This window comes from Canis aureus, chromosome 16, assembly GCF_053574225.1.
Source record: "Canis aureus isolate CA01 chromosome 16, VMU_Caureus_v.1.0, whole genome shotgun sequence".
Classification (NCBI taxonomy): Eukaryota; Metazoa; Chordata; class Mammalia; order Carnivora; family Canidae; genus Canis; species Canis aureus.
Genome location: NC_135626.1, coordinates 28514930 through 28541946, shown reverse-complemented (window position 1 = coordinate 28541946; position 27017 = coordinate 28514930). Strand labels below are relative to the sequence as shown.

The window sequence follows — 27017 nt, the reverse complement described above, 5'->3', positions numbered from 1 at the left end:
CCACTTGGCTCCTTTCCACCGACCATCCGTCCTTCCTTCTCTCAGAATTCTGCTCAGCACAAATCTCCAGAAAGTCTGGTAGGGGCACAAGAGCCAGGTTTCTTCACTTTGGGCACCACTGACATTTAGGACCAGATCATTTTCCGATGAAGGTGTCTATTCTGTATGTTCGGAGATGCTTGGCAGCATCCCTGGCATCTACCCACAAATGCCACTAGTAATACTATCCCCGGTTGTGCCAACTGAAAATGTCTCTGGACACAACCAATGTCCTCTGGGGGACAAAATCATCCCCGTTTGTGAACACTGCACTGGAGGGATGGCCTGCACCCCTGGTGGTACACCTGGGGAGCTTATGAAACTCACCCATGCCTGAGCCCCACTCTCCACACCTTCTGGTTCTGTTCTCAGATTCCATAAGGAAATAAGAATTTCTGTCACTTTACGAGTCTTTAATATTCTTTTATTAATGTGTTGGTTGGTTCATCCATTAGACTGGATCTCTCCAGAAGCATGAGCTATATCTTCTTTTATTCTCTCTCCACAAAGCTCTGTGTGGTTCCTCCTATTTTATGCTAATCAGAAAAGTTTGGAAAGTTATTGAGCTCCCTCCACTCCAGCTTCAGGTGAAGAAGCCATTTCAAATAGCACCATTTCCCCCCAATTCAACAGCTTACGGCAAGAAGAATTTACAACCTTTCAAACTTCAAGAGGAGGAGTGGATAGAAAACATGAGGGTCCATGAGACTCTAGCCACCTGATTTTGCTCCCAGTGTCCAACCTGTGAATGAGAACCCTTTGTGCTCCCCCTTGGGTATGAGGAAATTTGGCTCAGCGGCCAGAACCACTCACCTCTATATACTCAACTCTGTGGAGTCCCACCTCTCTGGACCAGAATGGGAAGGTGTGATGCTGGAAGTCGTAGCAGGACCAGACACTCTGGTCTACCAGACTGGACACTGTGGTCCTCAGACTTACAGTGACTTGGAAATAATGTAAGCAGGCCCCCAACCAGCTGTTTTTGAAGCCTTAAAGGCTAGGATCTTTCCCCACACATCCCTTAAGGATCCCCAGAAGGACTGGGAGAGCTGACAGTGGGTTGGCCATCCTAAAGTGTTAAGGGACACAGTCAGATCTGTGTCCTGCCTCCCCTCCTCCTCACACCCAGGCCTGGCCCCTGCTGGCCACCTCTTCAGACAAGGCCAGAGAGGAATGCCATGTCAAAGGAAAGGATCTAGTTACAACGCCAACCTACCCTACACGGAACTGCATTCATCACTCACTCATTTGGTAACAAACATAAGGAGGAGACCTCATAAATGATGTAGGTGCTTAGCAGGCAGCCATGCATCCTACCGGGTTTTTACACTTGGGTTAGCTTAAAGACAAAACAATGAGAGGGGAATCCAGGGGCCAGGCTCCCCCAAAGACAGTGAAGGCTATTCAAGCTCCCAAGATCAGCCTTCTCACAAAGATTCACTGGCTCATACATAAGAATACAGATTCCCAATGAGATTACATTACATTTAATGAATGATTTAATGTTTTCTGGGAGGTTATTGTCATTTGATATTCATGGCCAAAAGGATGAGCAAGTCTTAAGGATCCGCTTCCTGTGGCCCTGGTCAGCTTGCTGAAAGCGGTCTAGGGCACTGAGGGCTTCCATGGGGGGCCGCGGGATAGTGGGGTTTTTTTCCAAGCTTCTTCCCCTCCCCTCAATCACACACACACCCTGTTGCCTGGAGACTGGACGCATTCCCGACGCGGACGCTTCCTTTCATTCCGCAGAAGCAGGAGCTTTGGGAACCCGGGCCTCCAGGAAACAGGCCGGGGGCGGGGGCGGGGGCGGGGGCGGGGGCCGGGGCCAGGGCCGGGCCGGGTGACGCTTCCTCGCCGCCCGGCCCGCCCCTCCCGGCGGCCCTCCCTTTCCTCCCCGGGACTGGGGAGCCCCAGGCGGCTGGAACAAGGCCCCCTTTGAAAGCGCGCCTCCCGCGACCCCGACAGGTTGCCATGGCCACGGTGCACCCCGGCAGGGCGCGCGGGACGCCGGCCCCGCACCCGCACCCGCACCCGCACCCGCACCCGCCGGGCCGCCGACTTCCCGCAAGTCTCCGGCTCAAGACAGTCCTGAAGGGAACGACCAGAGGCTTGGGGCTGCCCCCCGGCCCCGCGGGGGCTCCCCGTCCCGCCGGCCGCTCGCTGGCGGGGCGCCTTCCCTCGGTGGCCCATTGTCGCCGCGCCCGGAGCCCGGAGCCCGGAGCCCGGGGCCGAGCGGAGCGGCGAGGCCAGCGCCGGAGCCGCAGTCTGAGCCCCGGGCCCCAGGACCCGCCCGAGGGAGCGCAGCCTCTGAATAACTCCGCCCTCAAAGAGCTCCGTGCGCAGAGGGGCTCCTTCGTCTCTTCCGCAGCTGCCCGGATCCGCAGCTTCGCCCCGGGGAGCGCGTTAACCCACCCCCCGCCCTGCTGCTGGGGGACCCGGAGCCTCCCCAGGCACCCCGCGGCCCCGGCCCGGGGCTGAAGGCCAGGACCCCCCCCAACTCAACAGATTGCTGCAGGCAGATGGGGCGTGGGAGGAGAGGGGGGCGCGGGGCGGCGCCCCAGGGGCTGTAAGCTTCACCTTGCACCTGGCAGTGCGGGCAGAACTGAATTCATCGAGGGCCGCGGGCTAGGCCTGCCTCTGTCAGCAGTCTCCCCACGCTCCCTCCAGCCCCCTAGGTTCCTCGGGCTTCTCCTGCACCCCAGCGCACTAGGGGACACAGCTCTTCTAAGCAAAGGGCCTGGGCGCCCAGAAGCACCATGCCATAGGTCCCTGTCCCTGCAACTGGCCGGCTCTGGCTTCTATTAATACAACACTAGCGGATACTGAGCACTCCTTTCATGTAATCCCCACCATAACCGTATGAGGAAAAGACTACAAGTATCCCCGGACTCAAGGAGATGAAGACATTTCCCCAGGTCATATAGCTGACAAGTGAAGTGACAACAAGGGTTCACACCTAGCTGTGTTGATTCCAGACTCCAGGCCTTAACTCCCACATTACACGGACACATGCATATACTGCACAACAGAGCCTGCAGGGAACTAACCCCAGAGAGGGGAAGTGACCTGCTCGTAGTCACACAGCCAGCAGGGACACTGTCGGACAAGGAACAAAGTGCCATAACCTGGGCTATGATCCTTTCCACATCACAGCCTCAATTACAGAAGCATCCACATTTTCGCAGTGGAGAGCACACTCAAAGTACTCCCTCTTTTACAGTGTTAAGGTCCAATGGCCTGTAAACTTGGCTTGACCTGGGGCAATGCCTCAAGCTAGTCCCACCGGTTTCCTCTGGTCCAGGCTGTGTGTGACCTTCTAACAAACAGCTCCAGCTCTGCTGCAGCTACAGGAGTTTTATCTGGGTTTTGTTGTTGTTGTTGTTGTTGTTGTTGTGTTGTTTTGTTTTGTTTTGCTTAGTAGGCCTCTCTCTCTCCCAGCATTACAATGTCTCCCATCCCCCTTCAGGGCAGCGCAATCTCCAAGATTCCTAAGGAGAAATCAAGAAATCACACACCAACATGCTAGTTCCCTTTAATGCAGCACTTTACAATGCTCAAAGCTTTCTTCCAGATATTACCCAATTGACTTGACAATCCCTGAACCAGGTAAGCAAGGCCCCTCTCTGAGGACTGTCCACCCCCACGCACCAAGGCCCCCCAAGCCTTGGGGAATGCCTTACAGACCAGGTGTTCCTGGCTACAGCTGATTGGACCAACGGGAGACCAGCGGGCACAAATGGGCCAATCAGAGTCTATCACCAGGAATTTGAATCTGAGCTGCTCAGCCTGATGGTTCCTGGAACCAGAGCCCGTCTAGTTGGAAGCCAAGGGGCCAGGACATCTGGCACACATCCACAGAAGCAGTGGCATCCTGCAGGTGTAGGCACTTGGGAGGCCAGCCATGTTTCCTGTCCTTGATTCTTTCATTCTCTTGAGACTTCAAACAGCTCAAGCTGGTTTCTGTTACTTGCAATCAGTGGAGTCTGAACTAAGAGATGGGCTGTATTATTATTCTCCTTTTACAAATGTGAAAGGAGGCTCACAGACTCGCAAGTGGTGAAGTGACGCAATGAAAGTCATGTGGCCAATGTGTAATAAAGGAGAGGTGAAGGGGAGCCTGGTTGGCTCAGTCAGTAGAGCTTGCCACCCTGGATCTCTGGGTCCTGAGTTCGAGCCCCATGTTGGGCACAGAGATTACTTAAATAAATAAATCTTTAAAAAGAGGTTAAAATCACTGCTGTGAGTCTCCTTCACTGCCATCTCATGCCTCTTTCTCTTAAAGGGTTAAAGGAAGTGGCAGGTGTTGCCTTCCTGTCAGTGTATAAAGAACAGCACCTGAGGACAAGTGATTAGGCCAGAGACCCTCCAAAGGTCTAATGCCATGGGCAAGAAATACAAAATGCTCACCTTTGAAAGCACCAAGGCAGTCCCTTGTCTGCCTATATTTCCCAGCCTCCCTAGCAGTTAGATTGAAGCTATGGGACGAGTACTGGCCAATGAAATGGAAATGGAAGTCAGGGGTGTCAGTTCCTTGCAAGGCAGCCAAAGCGAGGGGCTGTGTCCATCTCTGCCTTCCACTTCTGTGGTAACTCTGAAGGCACCGTATTTTAGATGGTATGGCTAGAGATGGGGGAGGACCACTTAACTGCATCAGACTTTCCATGAGCACAAATTAAACCTAGATTGTGTCAAGCCACTTGCATGGTAGGGTTGGTTCCATTATGGCTCCAGCACGGTCTAGGCTCTCCTGACTGAAGTTCACAAGTTTTTCAACCTGTGCCCCTCGGCACATTTCCCTGGCCTGCGGGATGCTGCATTTGTTTAACAAATATTTCCAGAGGAAAAAATATATATATATTTCTAGAGCTCTGGTGCCAGGTGCTGCCATGGGGAGAGCCAGGAGCATGGTAGTAAAAAAAAGGCCCAGTGCCTCCCCTCAAGAAGCTCCTTATCTGGTGACCCACAGGCTCCACTCTGGGACTAACAAGCATAGTTCTACAGGTGTGAAAGCAGGACCTTCCAGCCAACCCTGGCTGAACTGAGCGCTGAGCAAAGGTATGTTGCCAGGACACAGAGGCAGCTTGTCCCAGCCACTCCAGGAGGGTGGCAGCCAAGAGTGAGTTCACACTAGGTTTTCACACCCTGTGAGCCACCAGCTCCCCCACTGCCAGCCTCATGGCCACACACAAGTGCTTCCCTTGCCCTGGGCACAGAACACAGGAGAGAAAGCATGGGGAGGAGTTGTCAAGAGAGTAGGTGGCAGGTTGAAAATGGGAGCAGCAAAAGACACCACTCATCTGCCCTCACCCTCCTCTGCAGCAGAAGTATCTCCTCTGAGGATTCCCCCCACCCCCTGCTTATTTTACTTTAGCCTGAGCCATCCCCAGTGACTGAGCTTTTCTCCCATGACCCCACATAGCTAAAGACCAACCAGAGACATCACCACTGTCAGGGACTGGTACCTGGCTACGGTCTCCTTTTTTTATGCCAAAAGCTAGGTGAGAAGTTAGCTGGCAGGGTCGCCATACACAGTTGTGTGAGCTGCTCACTTCACAAGGCGCCCATCCAAGGGAGCTGGAATCTAGCCTATGCTCTGCTTACCAAACTCTGTATCCTGGAGAAAGAGTCCCTTCTTCTAACTCACACAAAGGTATCCTGCTATATGCTGAAGCCACAGAAGCCCCAGAGCCAGCACTTCTCCATAAAGAGTGGAAAAGTGGGGATCCCTGGGTGGCACAGCGGTTTAGCGCCTGCCTTTGGCCCAGGGCACGATCCTGGAGACTCAGGATCGAATCCCACGTCGGGCTCCCGGTGCATGGAGCCTGCTTCTCCCTCTGCCTGTGTCTCTGCCTCTCTCTCTCTCTCTCTCTTTCTGTGTGTGACTATCATAAATAAATAATTAAAAAAAAAAAAAAGAGTGGAGAAGTTTGATGAATACATGGGAATGTACTATACTGGTCTCTCTACTTCCGTGTATATTTGAAAATTTTCACAATGAAAATTTTAAATCAAAGACCAAAAACCATCCCACCCAGTAAATGGCTGTTACTTGGAGAAGCTGCTTCACCCCTTAGACCTCAGCCTCAGCTCCCGTATCTAAAGAGACAATAATCCCTGGTTCACAGGGTTGATATAGGACTAAACTGAATTACTTAAAGTGAAATGCTTGACACAGAGTAAGTCCTCTTACAAATGGGAGCTATTAACAGTAACTGCCACTGATGGCCAGGGCAGGAAGGAAAATGAGGCAAAACGGGGGCAGAGAGGCATTGTTGAGAAAAGTCAATGCTCTGGGAAATGTGTGCCATGAAGACAGAGTCTGAAAACACAACCACCCTTTTCACCTTCCAGGGGGCTGGTTTGAGGAGTTTCCTTGTAACCCCTCCCCATCCCCTCCTCCCCCCACAGCCTTCACATCCCCCTGGGGGCCCCAGCCTCAACTCAGAGGTCCACAGAAAGGTCACAAAGAATGTCTCAGAGAAGGATATGTTCCCCAGCCTCCGAGCAAACTCAGATATCGGGGTAACTTGAGGGTGGAGCTGGGCGGGCGGGGAGTGCTCACCCCCTGAAGACTCCTATCTGGAGTCCTAGAGGAGAACAAGAAATCCCAAGGAAGGCTGGGGATCAAGTATTAGCATAGGGAGGCCCCTGCCACCTTCACGAGATGGGGATAGAAGTAGCCATTCCCATCCCTGAAGGTCAAAAGCTATTTTTGAATTGTCTAGTTTTACGTAATGAATTTTTATGTTAGCATCTTCAAAATTACCACTGCTGTGTGTGAATTTCACCACTGGTTTGTCATTTAAGGATGAAACACCCCCTATTCATTCCCCAGAGCCTCACTGATGGTAGCAGTGACAGGAAGCTGAGAGCCCTTCCCAAAGTCCCTGGAGGGACCTCAGCCTCGGCTTGAACCCCCGGGCCCCACGTGGCAGCCTGGCCCCTGCCCCAGGAGACTGCCACAGGCTTCTGGTTCCAGTCAAACGCCATCCCACTCACTTGCTCTCTCCTGTCTTCTTTTCCAGGATGCTAGCTAATAGGATGATTCATTCCCTTATTAAGTCAATTCATGAGGAAAAAAAGAAGTCAGACAAGTTTCCAGTCCTCTCTTCACTGAACACCAGCCACTCTGTGGCTCGTCCCCATACAGGCACTCCATAGAAATTCAGTAGCGAGGAAGAAATTCTGTGAAAAAGCCCATCCTCACCTCTCCTTTCACGTCGCAAGAATTCGCTACCCTTGGCTAGTTTTCTAAGTTTCTAAAGCTGTCACAGCTGAGGACCGAGTTGGGATTTAAAGACAGGCTTTCAGATAAAATGTGATAGGACAGAGGCATGTGGCTCTTAAACCCACAGACGGTGCACTCCCTCATGGGAGAGAGTAAAAATCCACCCAGAAAATGTCCTTCTCTGTCCCTACCGGCTCTCCTCAGCTCTGTCCCAAACTTAGAAACAGCTGTTTCCCTATAACTCCAAAAAAAGCTCTCATATGCTCCGTCTCCTCATTCTTTCCAACACTGTGATCTGTACACTTAATCTACCTCCAGGCTCAGCTTATCCGTCCCTCAGCTCCTCAAATAAGAAGAGGAGTAGTCAAAGAATGAAGAAGCCCAACGCTACCGCAGGATAAAGCTCTCCTGTAAACACCATCTACAGACACAGTAACCTGGCTTTCTGAGTTCGGACCCCAACTCCTCAACTAGCTCTGTGACCTTGGGCAAGTTGACTCAGCCCTCTGTGTCTCAGTAAAGTGGTGGTAATACTAGACTCATATGGAGCTGAATAAATAAATGAATGGGTTTGAGAAGGTGCCTGGCATGCAATAAGCCATGTAATAAATGTTCGCTATTAATATTGGACCATCACAACAATTCTGTACAGAATTATTATTACCAGCTCTGTGTACAGATGTGTTCAATAGCCATTTGTTCTTATGGCTATAATATAAGAAAAGTATAAATTAAAAAGCTGAGTGATCAGAGGCACATGGGTGGCTCAGTTGGTTAAGCACAGACTCTTGATTTCAGCTCAGGTCTTGATCTCAGGGTTGTGAGTTCAAGCCCCACATTGGGCTTCACACCCAGCTCCACTTAAAAAAAAAGGAAGAAGAAGTTAGGTGATCTTCTCAGAATGACACAGTTCTGGTGGCAGGAATGAGACTAGATCTCTGTTTTTTTACTCCAAATCATACTCTCACAAATTTCACACTTTCATGTGCTCCCTCCCTCAGGCATGGAAATTTGAGAAGTGCCATGGATCAACATCAAGAACAGATTTCAATTCTGTAACCCCCAGGGAGTAGCAGTATCTCAAGGGAATGTTGTACAATTTGCCAAATAAAATTAATTTCCATTTGTTTTCATATTCCAAGAAAACATACCAAAGCAGCCTTACAGGAGATGGTCCACCCCATCAAAGGTGTCAAAAGACCCCCTCAAGGTGAGGCTTGTACCAGCCTCAAGGATGTTTCAAACTAAAAGGGCTCCCTGGGGAGGATCCTAGGCTGTCAGCGATTTGCAAAAAAGGTCAGTGCAAATCGTTTGGGAGCACATTTATGCAGGCCTGGCCTAAGCCATGTGGACTTTTGCCAAGCCCATAGTTTTTTTAAAACACGCACTGTCTTCACCCTTGATAAATAGCAGCTAGGCTACAGAAACATTTCCATTACACCCGAAAGCCTGCTTGCCACCACAACTCATCGAAAAGGATATTTCCAGTTTGAGAACTCTTCCATAAAAACACTGAAAAACACCCAAACCTTTCCAGCAGAGGTAACCAATCTGGCTTTTAGAGAATCTCTAAACCCAAGTAAACAATATTTGTGGAAATAAATTATTTGGTAAACATACACTCCTGCCCAAAGTCTAATTATATTTAATAAATGGATTAAGCCCATCTCTCCTAGCTCTGTTGTGAACATTCATTACAAGATTTCTACACACGTGCTTCCATAAATGCCCTTCACATCGTAGATCAAGACAGATGAAGTCACCTTCTGGCCAAGCTGGAGAGCGAGGCGGGAAGAGCATTCAGCATTGTAGCCCCTGCCCAACCACCAACTACCATGTGATTCCATGAAATGATAATAAAAACAATGACAAACGGCAGCAGCAACCTCAGCGAACATTTATGGAGAACTTACGAATATGCCAAGCACTGCACTAAGGACTTAATAAGTATTTGATTCTTATTAGCAATCATTAGGCAGTATCAATACTTTCATTGTGTGAGTCAGGAAACCAAGGCTCTGAGAGACTGAATAACTCACCCCAAGAACTCATCAGCCAGTGGCAGAGGCTGCATTCAAGCTCATGTGCTTAACCACATACCATAGGTCTCTCTGAAGTGCCTGAATGACCCAGGATTACAAATTCCTCTAAGAGTAGTCTGGGTGATCTTCAAAATCCTTTCTGGCTTTAAAATTCAGTAATTCTCTCATCTACTTATTATTTTTTAAAAATTTATTTAAATTCTTTTAGAGAGAGAGAGAGCACCTGTGTGCACAAGGGGAGGGGTAGGAGGGGCACATGGAGAGGGAAAGAGAGAATCCGAAGCAAGATCCACACCCAGTATGGAGCCTGACCTGGGGCTCAATCTCATGGCCCGAGACCACAGTCCACGACAAAATCAAGAGTTGGTTGCTCAACTGACTAAGCCATCTAGCCACCTTTGATTTTTTTAAGGAATCTCTAGGGGTACCTGGGTGGCTAAGTTGGTTAAGCATCTGCCTTCAGCTCAAGTCATGATCTCAGGGTCCTGGAATTGAGCCCCTCACTGGGCTCTCTGCTCAGCTGGAAGCCTGCTTGTTCCATTCCTCTGCGGCTCCCCTTGCTTGTGTTCTTTCTCTCTTGCTCACTCTCTCTCTCTCAAATAAATAAATAAATATTTTTTTTTCCCTAAAAAGTAATCTCTACACCCAATGTGGGGCTTGAACTCACAACTCCAAGATCAAGGGTCACATGCTCTGCAGACTGAGCTAGCCAGGCACTCCAGTGATTCTCTGAGAGACAAAATGAATTTATGACTTGGAGAAATAAAATGCAGTGATGAGATGGGACTGCTAAGAGGGACAAAACATCTGTGTGTGCCTCCCCCAGATCCAGTTGGGGAGGGGTACTGCTGGTTCTCTAGGATAATGATGCCTGGGAAACAACCAGACTGGCCCCATACCGTCTCTGGAAAAATGACAGCTTGAAGTTCTTACAGGATGCCCCAACTTGCAAGGGTCTACAAGTTCTCAACTGTCAGCTTGCAAAACTTAATTTGACTTCTTTTTCTTTTTTAAGGAAAAGAAATTGCAAGGAAATGTGCACAGTGGGGGCTAGTTTGAAGGATGCTAGTCCCAGGTGTACTTATACCTTGCCTTCCTCTCAGGTCTACACCTGTTCATGGAAAACCCACACACATTGTGCAGGTAATGTGTGTTTTACAGCCTCCCTGTGACCTCCCAGCCCGTGCAGGCTTGTGTCCTACGCACACCCACTGCTATCTTCACATGCTCCCTCCCTCATCACCCATCCCAGTCTGCAGACACACAGACACTCGATGGCTTCCTTGCCCGACTGCACCTCTGTTTCATCTTCTTCCTCAGCGCAGGAGTTCCCTGTCTGGCCACCTTGCCACTAGCCCACGTGGCCGATGGGGAGACTGTCTCCCAGCTCACCCCTCCCTGAGCTCGCCCTAGCTCGCTGGCTCGCTCAGCTCCTGGCACAGCCTGAAACCGAAACTAATCTCAGACCTGAACAAAATGAAATCATTTCCTATGTGTGATCACCCTACATGACCACAGAGAATCTTCTCTCCAACAGAGCTTCAAACCAGAGCTCTGTCAGGCTCCCCCTAGAACCTCCTGCTTCCTTAACAAACAAGGGACAACAGGGTCAGAGGAGGAAGCCTAGTGTTTTCTGCCTCTGCTTTGCTTTAATTGGCACAGGTCCATTTAAACTGACCCCCAGCAAGTAAAGTATTTTAAACCCACTGTTCAGCATCCATTCCTAGTTGGCTCAATCTGACTGATTCTCTTCTGAGACCAAGACTTGTTCTCTTCAGAGATTTCTGTAGCCTTCTAGCTGAATGCATGCAGTTTAGATCACTGTGTCATATGCTTTTCCTAAGTTTGAAAAATGCAGCCTTTACTTCTGTGCTAGGAACTATAACAAACCTAAAACATCATAGAACAACAAAACATTGTAAATGAACATAACGTCAGCCCTTGACTATCTTTCAAAGAATTGTACGTTTGGAGGAAGATCCTAAACCACGTTGTGTTACTTAGCCTTGCTGCAGCAAATTTGGGCCACCTTTTATTCTCTGTGGCTGGGAATATTAGATAATGATTCTACTGTCAGCTTAAGCAAAACACAATTGGAGAGACAATGCACTAGCCCAACAAGTGCATGGTAAAAGAGTAACAACTTTTGGATTGTCTGCTATTACTTTTCATTCAGCAAAGTTTAGGGGCAGCTGGGTGGCTCCGTGGTGGAGCAAGTAAGTGCCTTTGGCTCAGATCATGATCCTGGGGTCCTGGGATCCAGTCCCACATCAGGCTCCACATAGGGAGCCTGCTTCTCCCTCTGCCTATGTCTCTGCCTCTCTGTGTGTCTCTTATGAATAAATAAATTAAATATTAAAAAAAAGTTTATTGGGGGCTCCAAATGTGCACCTGAAGCTCTTGTAGGTGCCAGGCTAGCAGGGTGACTAAGATGACCCCCTAGCTCCAACAGGGAACGTCATTGTCAGAAACATCTGAGCAGAGCTGACGCTAGTTCTATAGTGCCAACAGCCAGAACGTCAGCCCCTCGCAGGGTTCCTGCAGCCCTTTCCACAAAGCTTGGACCTCACCCTATGGGCGCTCCCAGTAAGCATCCCCTCTGACTGGGATCAGGGCAGGGCAAGACCTCAGCTGTTGGGCAGATGTGCTTGGTGCGTGGTGTCCTGGCTCACTGACTAATGGATGAGCCACTCCACATTACAGGCCATCTGCCGTGGTCACTTCCATGGTAAAATAAGGATTGAGGCCAGATTTGAGCAATCTTCTAGCTCAAAACTTCCAGCTCCTCTTACCCTATCGCTGAGCTGACACAGACCTCTAGGGGCCTCTACTTCATCTTCCTGTCTCCAGATGAAACCTCTTCAACCACCAAGACAAATTAAATTTGTTCCCATTTTCAAAGACCTTCGGGGAAGGCCGTTCCCCTCCACTCCTATGAGTCACTTGTTCTCACATCTCACATCCTATCTGCAAGGAACATTTTCTTCATACCTTACTTGAGTCCTTTGCAGCTTACATCCATTTGCCTCTGGTTCTGCTTCTAAGTTCAGAGAGACTAGAGTGAATCACTGTGCTCTGAGCGTAACTTTTTTTCAAAAAAAAAAAAAATTATTTTTTTTAAGTAATCCCTACACCCAACATGGGGCTTGAACTTACAACCCAGAGATCAAGAGTTGCACGCTCTACCGCTCTATGCTCTACCAACTGAGCCAGCCGGGCCGCCCTCTGGGCAGTAACTCTTAGGAGATTTTTACTTCTTCTTCAGCAAGTTCACTGCAAGCATTACGGAGGTGACTCTTAAAAACCACAAGACATCAAGGAAGCCAACTGCACTTCCCGGTTCCTGCCTCATCTCGGCCAGCATGTTGCCAAATCCAGAACGTTTGACCCTCGGTTCTAATCAGAGTTCACAGAGTGACGTCCTCTGTGGCCAGATCGAAAGCCCTGCAGAGTGGAGCCCTCTTTACCCTCACTCAGCTCAAGTGCTGACTCTTGCAGGAGGCCTTCCCTGCCCCACTCTACTGGATGGCAAAGCATCCCCTCTGCAGCACTTTGTCTCACCGCAGTACTTGCCATGGCCAAGAACTGGAGTTCTAGGCTAACATATTTGTCTCCCCTATTAGACCATAGGCATCTTGTGGGCAGGGGCCATGTCTTAATGACCTTTGTGTCTGGCATCAGGCCCCAGTAGAATGCCTGGCCCTTGGCCAGTTCTCCACAGACTGAACAATTCAGGCATGTTCTGGTTATGTTTGAACATTGCATGGGCAGCCCTTCAAGCATAGGACAAGCCCCTTCAACCTCCCACCTCCTCTACACCACCCCCCCGCCCAGTCCTCACCTCTCTCTACTACTAGCCCAGGAGTGGTCCCTCTATGAATTTCTCTAAGGATATAACCTCTGTAGCCAGGCATCTTGGATTCGAATCCTGGCTCTACCACCTTCTAGCCATGTGACCTTGGGCAAGTTATTTCACCTCATTACATCCTGTTTCTTAACTGAAAAATAGATATAACATCTCATAGAATCTTATGAGAATGAAATGAGCTGATCCGTGAGAAGCACTTGAAACAGGATCTGACCCATAGCAGGTGCCCGGTGAGTGCTGGATTCACTATTCCCCAAAACTTTTCCTTCCCAGAATCCCCCTCCACTCTTGACTGTATCATGGGCCTGTCCCCATCCCCACCTGACTCCTTTCCTCCAGACCCCCTTTGCCCCATCCCTCCAGGACCAATGTTAGCATCAACATAAAAGCTGTGCAACCCTCCTAACTTATTATGATCCTCCCCCACCCATCTTATCCCTACTAGCTTACAGGGCAAAGTCTCCAAAGAGAAGGGAGAAGAGTTGGTCCACAGCAGGGCTACTGATGCTGAGTCATTCTGCACTCAACTATGCTTCTCTCTTGTCCATCACCCCTGACATTTCAGGCTCCCCATCTCCCCATCATGCAGTCCTCTTTGCTCATAATTTTAAAACCTCACCCCACTCCATCAGACCCCTTCTAAAGCCAGCCTCTACCTCTACAGTCTTTACCAAAGATTTTCCCTAACAATAAGGAGCCTGAAAACCATTAGTACCCATGTACGGAAATAATAGTAATAATAATAAATAATAGCTTCTGCACTGAAGAAGTACACTACACTCTTTGTCTGGTGTACACATTAGATCTCCTTCCACACTTTCTGAAGCTGAGAAACTGAGGTGCTTACAAAATCAGAATGGAAGATGAAGGACTGGGTCCTCTGAACTACTGACCTTAACTCTACTGAGCTATGATGGGGAACTGCAAAATGAGCCCTGCTTACTTCCTGGGGAAAAGAGGTCAGAGGGAGCTGGAACTTTTTTACCCACCAATCATTCCTCAAAGAAACTTAGTGCCACTGTAACACAAAGGAAAAGGTGATGTTTTATAAGGGAATTTATGTTTACAGGCATTGTTATAGCATGTATCATTTATGACCTGTTTTAAAAGTAAGAGTAATAGCTGGATGAATCGGAGTCCATTATACTGCTCTGACATGTGGGAGGTGTTCCCTGGGAGGCTGAAAGCAGAGCCATCAGAGAAGCGCTGAGTGAGCCACCACAGCCAGCATCCTAAATTCACCATCAGGTGTTTTGTAGGCCAGCAGCAGGCAGACAAGTCCTGGCCACTGAGGAATGTGAATTTTTAGTCACTGCCACAGGACCTTTACATCTCAACAAGATGACTTTCAAGTCCCAAATTCAGGGACTACGGGCCCACCACCATCTCCAAGACCCTCTGTGGTTCTTACTTCCTGTAGGCATAAGAGCCAATGAAATGGAGGCATCTCTTCCAGGCCATCTTCTATAGTCAGAGATGATCCCTGTCTGACTCCCAGCTTCCAGCCCCCAGTGCTTTTGCCATATATGCTAGGATGGGGGAAATCAATCAAGGCAGAGTAAACATAGGAAGCTCCCAAGGGGGACACAAGTGTGAGTGCTACTCTATGACAAACGTTGTGCAGGCGAGTTAAACAAAGTGAAATCCCCATGAGCTACCTCTGTGTGGGGGCACTTGAGCATAGGAAGAGCCTCCCAACACCAAAGCAGAGAAGTCAGAGATGACAGGCCCTACTAAAGGCTCTTCCGGATCCCTAGCAAGTGCAGATGCCACAAACAACCGAGCAGCCCAACTAGGGAGCTTTGGCTAAGAAAGAAAAGGCAGGCCATCCCTCCTGGGAAGGCACTGGGGTTGGTGACAACCATCTCCTCTGGCCCCCACTTGCCTTTTAAAGTCCAGAGAGATCTAAGGAACCTACAGTATGTAGATCCTGGCCTTGGACAACTCCTCCCCAAAACCTCCTCAAGAGGAGCGTTTTCACACTTACACTCCCCACTAAAGCTCCTTCTCCCACCTCAACCCCACTTCCCCAAGAATAAGCTGGGGTTCTTAAAGCGCCTGGCTCCTATACTCAGTAGAAATACCAGAATATCCATCCCATACCCTAATCCTTATATTTGCCTCTAATTCAACAGCACTGTGGCCCTGGCACAGTGCCCAGAGCTTTCCTACCACCCAGGCAGCAAAATCAGCCCCTGGAGAAGCCCCCCGTCCCATACACCCACCCCCATCCTCTGGCTAACTGTAGGGAGCTGGATCTTGTCCAGAGTTCCCAGGTCTCCATGGCCACCAGCCCAAAGTTGCATGAGAAGGGCATTGAGAAAAGACCTCTTGGGACGTCTACTCTTCACACCCTGGGATTACTCACTGACTGGCCACGAAAGAGGAAACTATTCTGAATGGTCTATGTTGGGCCAGACTGTGGGTCAGGGGTCTTAAAAGGAGTTCCAGTTCCAAAGGGTATAGTAACATTCTGATAGTGTGTACAAAACGTGTCCCTGCAACATACATGTGTGAGGCAGGAAGAGTTGGAGCTTTCACCATATTCTCAGAGGGGGCGGTGACCCCAACCTCTGGCCTCCAAGTGCCCCCTAGTCATATGATCACTCCTAGGCCAGCCTAGTTGTCCAAGGTTTCTCTCCGGCTTAAGGATTTGCCCAGGCCTGAGGCACCTCTCCTGTTCCCTTGTCTCCTGCTCCTTCCAGCTGCAGAAAGGGGACAGGATGGTTTCAGACCCAACTCTCCTGCACACACCCTTCAGCCTCTTGGTGACCTGAGCCAGGTTTCTCTGTCCCAGAGATGCCACGCTACATTCAAAATAGAGGTCCCAATGGCATCAACCCTCGACAACAGAGAGAGCCCAATTTCACACCTGATCCCACAAGGGAGTCGAATCTCATGGTAAGATGACTTCCTGCGTGAGAGAATTCCTGTGTCCCTCACCTCTTTCAGGCGCACGTGGTTACCCCACACAGGCTGTACAGATGAGCATGCCTGCCAAAGAACATCTCCCTGAGTCTTTTTCTCCTGGACCAGTTGGCTCAGGATTTGCAGGATAACAGAAGAGAAGGGTTATTCCCCATGCTCAGTGGCACTCCCACCTGGAGGCCAGGTGGGCAGTGAGATGGTCTCCTTGCATCTTGTACCACCCCTAGGACATCTTATTCTAAACTCCCAGTCCTTCACCTCACCCTCCACTCTCACCAAAATAAACAAACAAATAAATAAATAAATAAAATAATAAAAGAAAATCTAAGACCTCCTTCCCCCTAAAACAAATTCCTCCCCGGGAATTTAATTTCAGTATAAATTTCCTGCAGCCAAAACTTCTAAGAGGAAAAGAAATGACCAAGCCAACGCTGGGTGTAAGGCAACAATGCAAGGAGAAACTGAAGAGGGAAGGGTGAAGAGACGCCAACACCAGCCCCCTGGCGCTTAGAGCCCGGGGCGCTCGGAGCGGGAGGGCGGGGGAGCAGGGGCGGGGACAGCGCGCTCTGAACTTTCCCCAGCGAGCCACCGGGAGATGCAGCTCCCAGGGGACCGGGTGGGACCAGAAAGGGCTGAGCCGACCTGTGACATCGGCGGGGACGGGCGGCCGGCCTCCCCTCCCCCCAGGAGGGCTCTGCCCCAGCCGGCGCCCCCACCCGCCAGCGCCCCCAGGCCGGGGCCCGCGGCGAGGGGCGCACACACGAAAGGGGGAGCGGCCGGGCGGGGGCTCGGGGCGGGGGCTCGGGGCGGGGGCTCGCGGCGGGGGCTCGCGGCGGGGGCTCGCGGAGGCCTGGCGGCCCTTCCCCGCCCGCGACCACCCCCGCCCCCGCCCCGCCCCCACCCCCACCCCGGGCCCCACTCCCGCCCCCCGGTGCCCGCCCGGCCCGCGCTCCCACGGCCTGGTGGGGGGCGGGGGAGGGGGCGAGGGCCGCGACCCGGCCACGTGCGCCCGGGGCGGCGCGGGTTCCCCGGGAGCCGCGGCGGCAGCGCCGGGAATCAAACTCGCGCCCGCCCGGCCCGGCCCTCCCGGCGGCGCCCGGCGCCCGGCGCCCGAGAAGGTGGGGCCGCGGGGCCGAGCGGGCCGGCCCGCGGGGAGCGAAGGGAGGGTCTTACCGAGCAGCCGCCGCGCGCGTCCGCTCCCCGCGGGCCGGAGGGGCCGGAGGGGCCGGAGGGGCCGGAGGGGCCGGAGGGGCGGCGGGCGGGGGAGGGGCCGCGATCCGGCGGCGGCGGCGGCGGCGGCGGCGGCGGGCCCGGCGCGGCGGCGCGGCTGGGGCGCGGGAGGCGGAGAAAGCGAGGCGAGGCCGGCTTCCTAGCGGCGGGCGGCGAGAAGTGCAGCTGTCCCTGCGCGGCCGCCGGCGGGGCCACAAGTGGGGCCGCGCGGGGAGGAGCGGGGCCGCGGGCGGGGCGCGGGGCCCGGCCCGGCCCGGCCGCTGCGCCCCCAGACCCGCTGGGAGGGGGGAGGGAGCGGGAACGGGTGGGGAAGCGGCGGGGCCGGGGGGCCGGGGGCGCTGGCGGGCCGCCTCTGTGTCCGCCCTCCGCCCGGCCGCCGCCAGTCCCCGCGGGCCGGCCGCAGGGCGCGGTGGAGGAGCCTCGGTGCCCCCGGCGGTGGGGGGCGGGGGGCGGGGGGCGGGGACCGCAGAGCCCGGCGGCCCCGCGCGAGTGCGGAGCGCGGACGCGCGGACGCACCTGTGGGCCCGGGACGGCTCGAGTGTGGGGGAGGGGCTGCCCCTGGGAGTCCCGGCTCGGGAAGGGAAGCCCGGTGTCAAGGTCAGAGGAGGTGGTGGGGGGGGTCAGGGCATCAAAGCCGTCACCCATCACATCGGCGATCCCTCCTGCCGTTCCCCCTAGTTCCTCCCTGCATGCCCGGTCACTTCAGAGGCTCCTGAGCCCCCGAGATTTTTCTATAGAAGAACTTGTTCAATAAATGGGAAATCAACTTTGTTCTTTTTCCACCTGGTTTGGTTTCAAACTCCCAGTTTGAGGGTGGGTAGGGTGGGGCAGGTGGCCACGGCCCAGCACCTGCACTGAAGAGAAGCTACCTAGGAGCTCTGAGGAGGGTACAGTCCCAGCTCTGCCCCCAGGCAGCCGCACAGAGGGTCTGCCCATGGTCTGAGACAAGCCAGCCTTAGAGGCCCGCTTCCCTTCCCATCTGGGCCCCGAATCCAGATAATAGCCCCTCTCTCTTCTTCCGAGGGCTTGCAGTCCCCTAGCTCTGCGGAGATGAACCAGCGTGCTCAGCCACAGAGACATCTGATGGTAAAAACCACAAACCAAAGTGCCCCAGACACCGTGTGTTTCCATCATTTGCATGTCAAGGGAGTTTCTTTAGCAAGCCAGGAACCTGGGAGCCAGAGAAACCTCAGCACCACACCCTCCTTGAGGAGACATGGGCTTAGCCTGATGAGCCCAGCTCAAGGACTGGGCTCCCAGAGCCTCAGGATCTCGGCTCTTCTTCCACCCCCTCTCCTCATGCTCCTTCACTTGGTGATACATTCAATTTCGGGAGGGCCCTTGACACACCAGGAGGTAGTCCCTAAACCCCAGGTTAAAGATCCTTAATAATCAAGGCAGACTGACTCATGCCTCCATGCTGACTCCTGGCTCTTGTCCTGAAGTTGTCACTGGGAGCTTGGGATTGATCCTCCTTGCCAGTCTTCTAGATTATGTCATCACAGGTGTTACCTGACTGCTGCCCACCGTGCACTTCATCTGTCGCTTTCCTGCTTACTTGCAAGATCCTTCTGCAGTTCCTCGCTGTCACCTTGGCATTTCGGAGCCCAGAAAATGCATGGAGATACCCCTGTTTGCATCCCCTCCGAGTATTCATAGAATCTTTTAATGTGTTATTAATATAGTCATCAGATGAAACCAGGCACTCATTTGAATGCTCTTCCTTGAAGGACACGTCTTGAGCACAGAGTTGTCTCCTCAGAACTTGTCCTCGGTCCCCTCCCCTGCCCCTCACAGCCTCCTGGGTAACCTCCCTCACTCCCACCACTGCCTCTAAGCTGTAAGTTCCTCCTGGGTTCCCAGGCCAGCCTGCAGGTCCCTGGCACTCCTCAGGGGCAGGAGGCTGGAATCCAGCTCAGAGCCCTTCCCTCCTCAAGCCTCCTCCTCCTCTGGCTTGGCAGCTAGAAAGCTCAGTCCTCAGTGTCCCTTGCCTGCGTTCTATTGGTTATCAAGTCCTGTTCATTCCTCCTCCACTCTCACCCCCACCTTATTCCCCAGCTTCTGCCCTGGGTCCTCCCCTATGGGTTATACTCAGCTCAGAGGATGAGATGTCCCTGAGCTTTCAAGCCCAGTCCTCCTCCTGCTCCAGGAGACTACATCAGTTCTTCCTTTCTCCCCTTCTCTCTACTTCATACCTATAAACCTGAAGGATGTCTCCTTTTCCAGAAGCCTGAAGCCCAGCCCTGCCCTGCCCTCAGGCCATGCCCTGGTTCTCTCTTGCCCATTCCTCAACAGACTTCCTCTAAAAAGAAACCAGACATACTCGGTCTGCTTCCTCATCCCCACTGGATCTTGCGGTGGCGTCTTCCTCCAGCATTCTGGGGACAGCTCTGGGAGGGGGGAGGTCACCAGCCAGCCCCTAGTCATTTCCCCTGGGGCCCCCTCCCTGCCCCACTCTGTCCCCTTGTAGTCCTGGATGCCCCTGAAATGACTCCAGATGCTCTTGGTTTTCCTGCCAGCTCCTTCCTTTCTTCCATTCAGTCCATACCAGGAACTTCTCCAGGGCACAATTCTGTTCAGTTTCCCTGAGATCCCACAATTCCCAGGATGTTACCACAGTGGGGCTAGAGTGGAGCAGGGACCAATACTGGCCGCTCCACTTGCCTGCTGCATGTCCTCGTTACTGAACTTTCTCTGTGCCTTGGTTTCCTTCCCTGTGTTCGGAGCTTACAGCATACCTATCTCAAAAGACTGTGATGAGGATAAAACCAATCCACACAGGTGAGGTGTCCAGAACACCGCCTAGCACATCGAATGTTCAAGAACTGCTAGTGTCGTTACCGGTAAGGGCATTAGATCAATGTGCCTGCTGTCAGCCGTCTGTGCTGGTGACCCATTCTAGTACTCACTCCCTCTCCTGGGCTCCTGATTGGAATGTGTGGCTGCCACTGGACGGGCTGGCCCAGAGCCACCTCACCTCCAGCATGGCAAGCCTGGAACCCATGATCTCTGTGTCCTCCTTTGCCAGAATTCTGTGTCCTGAAGACAGGCACCTCCCATTCATCTGAGCTACCAATTTCAAATGCTATTTTCTTCCTGTCTCTAAAAATTAAACCTCTGAGTAAATTCAGGGCTTTCTACTTCCTGAAATTCACTGGAATCTCCTCCCCATCCCCATTCCCGCTGCTCTGCCCTAATTCTGGCCACCGGGGCTCCTGCTTTCCGTCCATCCTCCTCGGTTGCTAGCCCCTGTTTGCTAAAGCAGATACTGGTGATGTCTCTGTCTTGTTGAAAAGAGGATGGAGGAGGCCGGGGGGGTGGGGTGAATGGGTGACGGGCACTGAGGGGGGCACTTGACGGGATGAGCACTGGGTGTTATTCTGTATGTTGGCAAGTTGAACACCAATAAAAAATAAATTTATTATTAAAAAAAAAAGAAAGAAAAGACGGATGACTCCCCACTGCTTGGAGAATAAAATCTAAACTCCTTAGAGAGGCGCTTCCCAACCTGTCCTCCAACTATGTTCCACTCTCTCCCCTTTGTGGTCCTCACCCCCTACTCCTCTGCTGGAACAGTCAAGACCACTTGCTGTTCCCAGAGAGCAAATGGGAAATTGAGGAAAGCTTCTTGCCAAGTCTGGGGCTATATTAAGCACAGAGACATGGGAGCGTGTCTGCTGGGTCCCACCTCTGCCATGAGGCTGAGGCTGCTAGAGAGCTGCGGGGCTCCAGCTTGGAGAGAATGGGTTCCAGCTGGACCCCAGGGAAAATGGGCCATATCCCCTCTGAGACTTCCGCCCCACACACATGCTGGGGCGCAGATCGAGGACAAGAACATGTGGCTGTGGTGTTGGCAACAACCACATTGTCCTGGCCACCAAGAAACCCTCTCCTCCTAGAATCACCAAAGGCAGCTTCATTGGGCCAGAGGTGGCAAAGAAAGTGGTGTGAACATCCAGATAATTTGGGGAATCCTATCCTTTTCTCCATCTTCATGGATCTGACCAAGAAAACTCAGACACACAAACAATTGGTTGTAACACTTGGGAGTTTTGAAAAACTACATGGATGAAACATGGAAACAGTGGAAACATTTTTTATTAAAAAAAAAATGAGTAAAACCCCCTCCCAGGATGGTGGGATTGGTAACTGGATGGGTGCCTGTGGGATTGCCCACCTGACTTTCATCTGAGAGAAGGAGCCCGGGCTCCTTCCCCCATCCCCCAGAGTGCCAGCACCAGATGTCATGCCTGTAGCACTTTCTGTAAACTGTCCTTCCCTTGCATAGCGAGCTGCTCCTTAGTGGCCCCTCTGCCCCTCCTGCCCACCTACGTGTCTCAGGGTCTTGTTGCTCTCCGCAGGAGCTCCTTCTGCCTCAACGCCCACACCTCCCAGCCTGGCAGGCCCCATGAGCTGAGTACAGCTCTTCCTCGACTTACAGTGGAGTTACATCCTGACAAAGGCATCATAAATTGAAATGATCATAAGTAAAAAACACATTTAATACATCTCACCTACTGAGCATCACGGCTTAGCCTAGGCTGCCTTAACTGTGCTCAGAACACTTAGAATTGGGCAAAATCCTCTTCTATAAAGCCTATTTTATAATAAGGTCTTAACTATGTCATGTAATTTATCAAATACTATGCCAAAAGTGAAGAACAGAACGGGTATGTGGGTATGGACTGGTTATCAGTACATGGGTTATGACCCTCCTGGTCTCGGAGCTGGCTGGGAGCTGAGCCTTGCTGCCTGGCATCACGGGAGAACATCATACCGCATATCACCAGCCCAGGAAAAGATCCAAATTCACAATTTGAAGTATAGTTTCTACTGAATGCATATGGTCTTCGCACCATCATAAAGTTGAAATTCGCATACTGTACCATCAAGTCAGGGACTGTCTGTAACTATTTGCCAGAGGACAGACTTCTGACAGGTGAGTGAGATGCATATGTTTTGTCCTTACAAAAACCACCTGTCTTCCCTTCACTGGTACCAGTTTGTAAGGCTCCAGGGATCCTGCCCTCCTGTACAGGGGCTGCCAGCTGGGGGCAGAAATCAGGCATACATAAATGGAATTTCAGGTAACCATTAAGATTTTTTAAAAATATTTTGTTTATTTATTCATGAGAGACACACACAGAGAGAGGCAGAGACACAGGCAGAGGGAGAAGCAGGCTCCATGCAGGGAGCCCGAAGCGGGGCTCGATCCTGGGTCTCCAGGATCATGCCCTGGGCTGAAGGCGGTGCTAAACCACTGAGCCACCCTGGGCTGCCCACCAGGACCATTTTTGATCACCTCCTGTGTACCCATACTGAGATCCCCAAAATGAACAATATGTAATAGCCCCTCCTCACCTCCCAAGTTTAAGGGGAGGGTCGATGGGGAACAGCTAGCAAATAATACAAGGCAGCGTGGGCCAGTAAAGTCAACTGTAAGCAGAGGGCTCTGGGGCTCCATGGGGAGGAAGTGGTTCATTCTCATGGGGGAGAGGTCAGAGAGGGCACCTTTGATGAACTGGCTTTTGAGCCATGCCTTTAAAGATGAAAACAATTGTAACTGGGGATAAAGCATTGAATTCGGGGGCCCAGCTTAAGGTGGGAGTGTTGTGGGGCATTCTAGCACCAGGCTCTATCCCAGGACCCTGAGATCATCAGGGTCTATCTATCTCAGAGATCATCTATCCCAGCCGAAGTTAGATGTCCAGCTGACTAAGCCACCCAGGTGCCCCAACATTTACGTTCTATTTTAAAACTCTTTTTATTGGGATGCTTGGGTGGCTCAGTGGTTGAGCGTCTGCCTTTAGCTCAGGTCATGATCCTGGGGTCCCGGGATCAGGTCCTACATCTAGCTCCCTGCAAGAAGCCTGCTTCTCCCTCTCCCTATGTCTCTGCCTCTCTCTGTCTCTCATGTACAGGTAAATAAAATCTTCAAAAAAATAAAATTCTTCTTCTTCTTCTTCTTCTTCTTCTTCTTCTTCTTATTATTATTATTATTATTATTATCATTATCATTATTTTTAAACTCTACACCCAACGTGGGGCTTGAACTCAGGACTATGATATCCACTCAGGAATGGATATCATACTCCATTGCCTAAGCCAGTCAGGCACCCCAACATTCACATCCTTACCTCATTTACTCATCAACAGCCCTCTGGTAGGTACTACCACTAGGCCTTGTTCACAGATGAGGAAACTGAGGCGCAGAGAGATTAGTGACTTGTCTAAGCCTCTTTGCAGAGCTGGGGATAAGGACACAGGTGGCCTGGCTGCAGAGTCGGTACCTTGTCACTTTAATGCACTCAAAGAATGATGCCTGTTTTGCTTATTATCATTCTTATAATTCCAAAGAGGCCTGCCTGAGATCAATTGAGTCTGAGAGATGTTTCAATCTGGTTCTTCTCAGCGATAACGATTCATGGAGGAGGTTGGGGATGGGGCAGTATTCCTAGGTGGGATTTGGGGAGCAGAACTACAGGTGAAGGAACATCTGGGGAGGGCTCCTTCTTGCTTAGAGGGAGGGGCCCTCTGCAGGGCCTGTAAATGGCCAGGAAAGGAAGGAGAGGAAGCTGCCACTACACCACTGGCCCCTGAGCGAGGCTCTGGGCACTAGTGGAAATCCAAAAATGTCTTATTCTTTGGTAGGAGAGCTTCCCTAGGGTTGTACCACAGCCCATTCCAAGGTGGTGGGCAGAGAACCCTAGAGGGCCAAGTGATATCTCTGAGGAAGATTCTGCTTACTGGGTCTCTCTCTCTTTTTTAAGATTTTATTTATTTATTTATTTATTTATTTATTTATTTATTTATTTATTTAAGAGAGAGAGAGAGAGAACACAGAGATAGAGGGAGGAGGCTTCTCACTGAGCAGGGAGCCCGATGCAGGGCTCAATCCCAGGGCCCTGAGATCATGACCTGAGCCAAAGGCAGATGCCCAACTGATTAAGCCACTCAGGTGCCCTTGGGTGTTTCTTTCTTTATTTTTTTTTCCTGAAGTTTTTTTTCTTAAAGATTTTATTTATTTATTCATGAGAGACAGAGAGAGAGAGAGAGGGGGGGGGGCAGAAACACAGGCAGAGGGAGAAGCAGGCTCCACGCGGGGAGCCAGACGTGGGACTCGATCCTGGGACGCCAGGATTACGCCCTGGGCTGAAGGCAGGCGCCAAACCGCCGAGCCACCCAGGGATCCCTGGGTGTCTCTTTATTTTTTTTTTTAATTTTTAAAAAAATATCTTATTTATTTATTTATTCATGAGAGACACAGACTGAGAGAGAGAGAGAGGCAGAGACACAGGCAGAGGGAGAAGCAGGCTCCATGCATGGAGCCTGACGCGGGACCCGATCCCGGGACTCCAGGATCACACACTGGACCAAAGGCAGGCGCCAAACCACTGAGCCACCCAGCGATCCCCTGGGTGTCTCTTTAAAAGGGAAACCAGAATCCTTTGGCAGGGCTGAGCCCTTGGGATAAGGGGACCCTGAGGCCATGGCAAGACCGGGTTCCCAGGGTCCAGACCCTCAGCCCCAGGTCTCATACTTGAGCCTGCAGGGCCTGCTCCCTTTGGGTCAGGGACAGGTAAAGGCCAGGGCTCAATTCAGCTCCATTCCCTAGTCAGGAAAGTGTCACATGATGGTGGCGGTCAGAGGAGAGGCACAGCCCGTATAATAGCACAGAGGGGTACAGCTACCACCACAGGGTCAGTTCTCTCAAAGGCTGAACTGAGTTGGTTTTTTGTTTTTTTTTTTTAAGATTTTATTTATTTATTCATGAGAGACACAGAGAGAGAAGGGCAGAGACAGGCAGAGAGAGAAGCAGCCTCCTTGCAGGGAGCCTGATGTGGGACTTAATCCCAGGTCTTCTGGGCCGAAGGCAGGCGCTCAACCACTGAGCCACCCAGGTGTCCCTGAACTGAGATTTAAAGGAGCAGGAGGATATGGGCATCTATTTATTGTGGATTCGTGGATTATTACTTTCCTTCAATGGCTTATAATTTATTAGCATTATTTACTTTGATGCTTAGATTGTTCCAGATTTGGCCATTTGCTTGCTCCTGTGTTTTTTCAGTATGTTCCCATTTTCTTTGATACATTTCCATCCCCACCTCCTTGTGCCAAGAGATGTTTACACCACCATGGTAAACATTGAATCAGACCATCAATGGATGCTAAATCTAGGGAGAAAGTTTGATGAGGAGCAGGATATTTAAAGGGCCTTAAAGTGTTTCCTCACAGACCAATTATTAGTTGCAAGGGGGAGGGAGGAAAGTAATTATACAGTGGAGAAACTGGGCAACTTCTTGGCTGGGTGATCAAAATTAACATTGTCTATGGGAGACAGAGGGACATCATGTGCCTCCAGATATGATATCCTAAGGATACATTGCCTCAGCAGTATTCCAGCGGAGAGTGTATTATCTCAATTATACCAAGGGGGAACATCAGATAAACAGAAAATGAGGAATACTCTATTAAAAAAAAAAGTCAGGTGGGCAGCCTGGTGGCTCAGCGGTTTAGCCCCTGCCTTCATCCCAGGGCGTGACCCTGGAGACCCAGGATTGAGTCCCACATCGGGCTCCCTGCATGGAGCCTGCTTCTCCCTCCGCCTGTGCCTCTGCCTCTCTCTCTCTGTCTATTCTCATGAATAAATAATAAAATCTTAAAAAAAAAAAGTCAGGGGTCTGTAATAATATTTTTTTAAAAGCCAGTTATGTAAATATTCTAGATTTAAGGAATCTAAAGAAATACAACCAATGGGGTGTTTTGGTGACTCAGTCCATTAAACATGTGACTGTTGATCTCAGTTTAGGTCTCGATCTCAGGGTCATGAGTTCAAACTCCTCCCCGGGTATGGAGCCTACTTAAAAAATAAAGAAAGGAGCACGACTACTAAATGCAATACCTGACCCTCGACTAGACCTTGTATTGGAGGGGAGAAAATGCTATGAAGGACATAATTTAAAAAAAAAAAAAAAGGACATAATTAGATCAACGGACAACATTTGAATATGGATGGTAGATTAAATAAAAGTATTATGTAAATGTAAGTGTATAAAGTTCATAAGAGTGTAAGAGCATCTCTCTATTTTTAGGAACTACAGAAGTATTTAGAGATAGGGGCCGAGATGTGTGAAACCCTGTAATGGTTCAAAAAAAAGTTAGAGATAGAGAGACAGTCCATGGGCACCTGGGTGACTCAGTGGTTGAGTGTCTGCTGGCAGAGAGCCTGCTTCTCCCTCTGCCTGTGTCTCTGTCTCTCTTTCTGTATCTCTCATGAATAAATGAAATTTTTAAAAAAAGAGAGAGAGAGAGCCCATATGTGGTTAAGCAAAGGATAAACTGTTAACCATAGGTGAATCTGGGTAAAGGGTATACAGATGTTTCTTGTACTATTTTCATTTTTGCAACGTGTTGCAACTTTGAAATTATTTCCAAATAAAAAGTTTTTCGAAAATGTTCCAGGCTCACTTTATGTGTTCCGTGCCCAAGCCCTGCAATCAGGTTTTTCTCCAGAGGATCCTAGTGAATAGGAATATTTATTTATTTATTTATTTATTTATTTATTTATTTATTTACTTACTTACTTACTTATTTTATTTTAAAATATTTTATTTATTTATTCATAAGAGACGCAGAGAGAGAGGAAGAGACACAGACAGAGGGAGAAGCAGGCTCCATGCAG

At 50.8% G+C, this 27017-nt stretch overlaps 1 long non-coding RNA gene across 2 annotated transcripts in view; it reads right to left on the bottom strand.

The window, feature by feature from the left end:
* The window catches only part of LOC144286291 (uncharacterized), a 61408-nt gene extending 44016 nt beyond the window's left edge, over nt 1–17392 (bottom strand). The window contains exon 1 of one of the 2 annotated variants that reach the window (XR_013354341.1): nt 17279–17392. This is a non-coding gene — a long non-coding RNA (uncharacterized LOC144286291). The remainder of the gene's footprint in view (nt 1–17278) is intronic. The other variant, XR_013354342.1, reaches the window with a different exon arrangement.
* Nucleotides 17393–27017: the final 9625 nt, after the last annotated feature.